Raw genomic sequence first — 6,000 nt, 5'->3', positions numbered from 1 at the left:
GACTCCTTCCCATCGTCTACAGTAAAAAATTACGTGTTCCAGGGTATCCTCCTCTTGACACACCAACCACACGAACACGATTGGTGTGGTTCGTCTTATGAAGCAGAACAGATAGGAACCAAATTCCTCATGCCCTGAGAGGAATTGGGTGATGAAGTAATTCACTTTCCCGAACCACCTCCCAAGCCACGGCTACAGATGTGGGATTAGCCTCCTTGTCCAGGCTCCCTTTTCCGTTCCCATCCATTCCGCCTGCCACTCATCTGTTCTCTTCTTCCTGGGCTCCGTTTTTGACATACCGTCATAATATCTTTTGAGTTCCAGCGCCCGAAGGTGGATCGGTGGAACTCCAGCGATCACCTCCTCCGCTACACCCGACATGGTCCGATAGGATGAGATAAGTCGCACGTTTGCGCGGCGCTGTAGGGAAGCCATACGCTTCACCACCAGCGCATCGTACCATACCGGGACCGCGTACAACATTATGGAGGTGGCCACAGACATTATCACCCTTCTCCTACTCGCCCGTGGCCCTGTCTTTGCTGCCATTATCTTCCCCAAGTCTACCAGTACCTTCTCCGTTTTCAGTGTCACTTCTTTAACATGGCCGATGAAGCTTCTTGACTTGCCCAGGTATTTAGCACCTCTGGTGACCTGAAGCGTATGACCGTCCACCTGAACTTCCATCCTCCACAGCTTCCGTCTTCCCGCTAGGGTCACCACCGCGGACTTATGTGGGGCTAGTTGTAAACCCCTTTCCCGAAGCCATGCACTTATTCTCTTTGCGTCATTGGCGGTTCTTTTCCCCAAGCCCTCGGTGCGTTCTGATACCAACAGGGTTAGATCATCGGCGTATGCGACCACCTATGCATCTCCTGGAAGCTCCATTCTTAGGAGGCCGTCATACGCCACTCTTCACACCAACGGTCCTAAGACCGAGCCCTGCGGTATCCCACCCCCGTCGTTGTTAAACACGATTGCTCCTTCTTCAGTGTCCGCCCTAATAAGTATGTCCTTAAAGTAATTGCTGATAACTGACATGGTGGAGTCACTGAGGCCTCTCCTTCGCAACTCATCAATTACCACACGCCACGGAACGCTGTTAAACGCATTTTTGATGTCTAAGAGGACCACCAGTGGAATATGCCTCCTCCTCCTCCTCCATGTACCTGCCGCACGATTGTTCGCCTACGTTACCACATGTTTAATTGCGTCTAGTGTGAACCTGCCTTTTGTGAATCCTTATTGATTGAGGGAGAGTCGCCCCGCCGCTGCCAACTCAGCTTTAATTCTTTCGGCTATCATGGTCTCATACAGTTTTTCCACTGTATTTAGTAGGCAAATAGGTCTAAATGTCAACTCCTTCCCTGGTGGAAGCCCTGGTTTAGGGAGGACAACCAATCATGCCTCTCTCCGAAGCGGTGTTGAAGGCGTCTAATATCGCCCATGAAGGTCGTGCGACTAGGCATTTTGTGATAGCCGCGGATACCCCAACTGGTCTCGGGCTCTTCTTCACATTAATTCTTAACGCAGCGCATTGTAGCTTTTCTACCGAGAAGCGTAGTGCACGGCCTCCGTCTATTCTTGCTCATTCTTCTTCAGTGGCCGTGAATGAAGACGATATAGTCCTATTCGTCTGATCCTGTGACAGAGGTGTTTGCCGAATTTGTCCATGGCAATCTGGTACATCTTCCCTCAGGGGTCACCAGCCAGGTCATTCACAAGCCGCCACCAGGCCTCAGCTTTGATCAGCCTAATAGCGTCTCTTAGTCTTCTCTTCATGATCTTATATTCTGCCTTCAATCCTGCTAGTGGTTCAAGTTCAATCGCACAGTTGCGCTCAGTAGTACCCGTCATTTCCTCTGGGTCTCTATTCTGAGAGACGCTATGTCGGCTGACCACCAGTAGACCTGCCTCTGTGACTGCCGTCCACTCTGTGCTGCTTGTCTGCATTTATTCGCCATCAACGACATCAGTCTTTCCGGGATCAGTGGTTGCGCATTTCCCAGGTCCTCAATCGTTTTGTCCACCACTCTTTGCAGCTGTGATTCTGACGGCTTCCATCGCTGGGGAAGCATCTGTTGTCGTGGACGTTTGTCGCCGACCACAAAGACAATCGCCCTGTGGTCGCTGGCGAACTCCTCCTCGCTTACCTCCCATTTCTCTACCAGAGGGGCCAGCCCTTCAGAAATAGATGTTATATCTACGACCGACCCGCTTTCTCTTCCCACAAATGTCGGGATAGCGGATTGTTGAGGACTACCAACTCTAGCGATGATAGAAAATTTGCAAGTTAGTAGCCCCTGCCTGTGGATCTCAGACCCCAAAGTTCCGTGCACTCCGAATTAAAATTTTCGGCTAATATTACCTGCTTTCTTCCCATCCCTATCTGTCTTTCCACATCATGTATGTCCTCTCGAAATTTATTATCGTCACAATTAGGGGACACGTAGACGGTAAATAGGATGCAGTCCTTCAAAACAATTGCAACAAAACCGTTTCCTTCTATCTTGCGTTCCAATTGCTGCGTCTCCTCTGTCTTCTAGCCAGGGATCGTCACTCGTCGTGGGCCTGTTTGGTTCCGATAATAAGGAAGCCAGCCTGCACGGCCACCGCAGACTGCCAGGCAAGGTCTTGGGCAGCCGCGCTCCTATTCGTGTTTAGTTGTATGCACTTCATTTCCTATCTTTACAAGCACGGCTACCGGACCTGTAACCCTCTCCGCAGTCTAGGAATTTGGCAGGTACCGTGCATTCTGTTCGTCTGTGTCCATGACCTCCACAATCGAAGCAACAGTCCCGTCTGTCAAGTTTATGACATTCGGCCACTACATGACCGCTGCCCCAACATCTTACGCAGTGTGCATCCTGTTTCCTCACTTCGGTTCCGCATGACTACAAGCAGACACGTATTCTGCCCGTGGTGGTTAGTCGATGCGCAAACCTGGCTGCCAGAATAACAGTCGCGTTCTGGCAATTCCCGTATACGGGGCGCATCGAGGTGACCCTAGCTGCAGTCTGTCCGCCGAGTGCTTTTTCAACGTCCTTTAACACTTCATCTGCCGTTGCTTCAGCGTCCAGATCCTTTACGTGAACCGCAGCGTTTCTTGACGCTGTTCGACGATCCATGATTGTGATCATCGGTGACGTCGCCAAAATCTTTTCCTTCAAGCTTAGTACGTTCTTATCCCCGTCTTTCGGACGAACTTCAACGGCCTCTTCTCGTTCCTGTCGTAGTGAGAGGATGCTATCCACCATCTCCTCTCCTACCGTTGACTTCACGGTCCTTAATTGGTCCGCATAGATGGCCTCCTCTTGCTTTAACACAACAGTTGTTGCGTTCAGTTGAACCCTGTCCTTTTTGGTTTTGTCATCAAGTGTACAAACTACGATATCTCTGTCCTATTTACGACCCCCAATACTCTGCCGTTTTTCTTACCAGATCTGCTTTGGTTGTCACCATCGTGATTTTTCTCTTGTAAATGTCATCAATTTTACCTGTCGCTTTGAGTAATTGGTCTACTGCAGAACGTTCTCCACCCGCTACAAGCACAACGTAGTTTTCTCCTATCGTGTTGTCTTCATCGATCTCGTCGTCTTCAACTTGGGAGGCACCCGACATATCTCTCACTACCTTTTCCGATACAAGAGTACGTCCCTCCAACCATTTCCTTGTACCTGGAGTTATTTTCCGAGCACAGTTCGACACCTTGTCTTGTCCATTCTCCTTTACATCAACCACAAAGAATAGAATTAATATTAGATGTTGAAGGAACATAATCATTATTACGATGAACATTAGATGTTGAAGGAATAGGGTTATTGTTACTATTATTATTAGAATGTTGTGAACAGCTTCTAAAACGTTGTTATTAGGAGGGAGATGACTTCCTTTTCAATATTGTGTTAGGAAACGAAACTTGAGTGTATCGTTAAGACCTAGAAGAAAAACGGTAGAGCGGTAGAGCATGGTACCAATACCATAATACCTGCATAATACCTGGCATAATACCTGCATTATGGTATACTGCAAACTAAGTAATTCAAAACACTCTTCAAAATTCTCTTGATCATATTCTGAGATTCCAATCACATGTACGTGTCTGATTGTATAAAAGCTGAGTCGGTTGTAAATTTTATGCGATACATAGAGACAATGAATTTGAAAAAGAAGTAATGATTATCTGTCATGTTTTACAATCGACAGAGCCGGTAATTCTGCAACATGTAGATACATCACGTCCAGCTGCCAAAGATCTAGTGAAGTCGAAATTTGAATCTACTCCAGACTCACTAGATTTAGCGTCCTGCGATTTTCACTTCTTTCAGCAATTAAAGAGAGATTCATTCCATCACCGATTATGAACTGAAGGACGCAGTAAGGTCGAGGATCAAGGAAAGACTCTCAGCATTCTTTATTGGTGGAATGAAAAACTGGTTCACCGTTAAAAGAAATGTGTAGCTGTAAGGGTAAACGCACACTACTGCGGCTGCGGCCACGACCAACGACTGGTCGTGGCTGTACTGAATACGGCCAGACATGCTGCCGGCCGGTGCTGCCAGCAATGTAGTGGCCGCACCGTCGACCTCTCCACTCACCGTCACGAGATGGATGTCACCGAGGTAGTCGCTGTTGCGTAACTGTATGTTAATCGTGTAAAACGCAAGAAGAAACACTGGGTACATCCTATTTTACGATCTCGGTTGTCAAAAGGAATACTTTTCATTTTTTTGCGATCTGCGACAACATGAAAAATAATTTTTCAATGTTACTAGAATGCCAGTAAAAAGTTTTGATTGTTTATTACATAAAATTGGTGATAATATAAGAGGCATAGGACACAGCAATGCGCCTGTGCATAGGAAATGAAGAAAAACTAATCGTAACTTTTAGGTAAGTTTTATTTTTCATAATAACATAAAAATATTACTGAACAGACTAATTCAAAATCGTACACATATCAATTAAAGAACAGTAGCTTTAACCGCTAGTAAAATTGGTCTTATTAATTTTAAAGTAGTTTTAATAAAATTAAAATTAGTTTTTATTTGTAAAGTTACTGGTCTTGAAACTCATCAAAACAGGTAATTAAAGGCGACCTTTTTTCATCAAGAACATAGTTACGTTCACTATAAACCGAAGTGGACGTTAATGATGCCTCAGGAGACTGCGTCGTACGATACGGTTGAGCTGAATATTCTCGACTGTAGTAAGTATTTGAATTTGAGGTACTAGGGTGGTATCTGTATTGGCTTGAATAACCCTGAGGAGAAGGCGCATTTGACGCATGAGAGGTTTGCAGTTGAGCCTCTTCCAGAACATTGATTAATTGTTGCTTCACACGTAACTTAAGCATTGGAGGAATTTTTTCAATTCATTAACTAATGACATCATGAACAATCTATCCTCATCATTTAATAATTCTCTTTCAAGATTAATTTTAGCTTCCGAAGATTCTTTCAACACTTCCACTAGTTTTTCGCCTACTTCATCAGGCGGCTTTCTTTTTTTGGCAAGCACCCTTGTCTGGTAAGGTCCCGCAGTTGTATCTTGTGAGTTGTCTGAATCTTGAGGGTCCGGTTCTAAACTAGAGTGAGTTGTGGTTGGTGGAATTTAAGAAAGATAACAAATTAAAATACACGTAAGGAGTTTTTCTGGCAGCCGCAGAACCACTCTTAACCTTCTTTTTTCTCTGTTGTAAGAGTCCTTTATGTTCCGCCACTTGTTCTGTAAACTGATACCTGTAACAAAAGGAACAAATAAAATAGATAAGTATTTTTAAAAGTGATTCTTTTCAAGAACATACAAAAATCCACCTTTATAATAACATCATTTTACTCAGGGTTTAATCTTTACAAATTTTCTTGCGAAATTTTGTTAAATTTCTGGCAATAATTATACAAAAAAATTCAAATCGAAAATAAAAAAGTGTGTTTTATTCCGACTTTGTAAAAAATTATTGAAGATATAATTTAAAGATTTCTTTTTTTTTTAATTTTA

Source organism: Lycorma delicatula, chromosome 4, assembly GCF_047948215.1.
Source record: "Lycorma delicatula isolate Av1 chromosome 4, ASM4794821v1, whole genome shotgun sequence".
In the NCBI taxonomy this organism is placed as follows: domain Eukaryota; kingdom Metazoa; phylum Arthropoda; class Insecta; order Hemiptera; family Fulgoridae; genus Lycorma; species Lycorma delicatula.
This window is presented reverse-complemented; position numbering follows the sequence as displayed.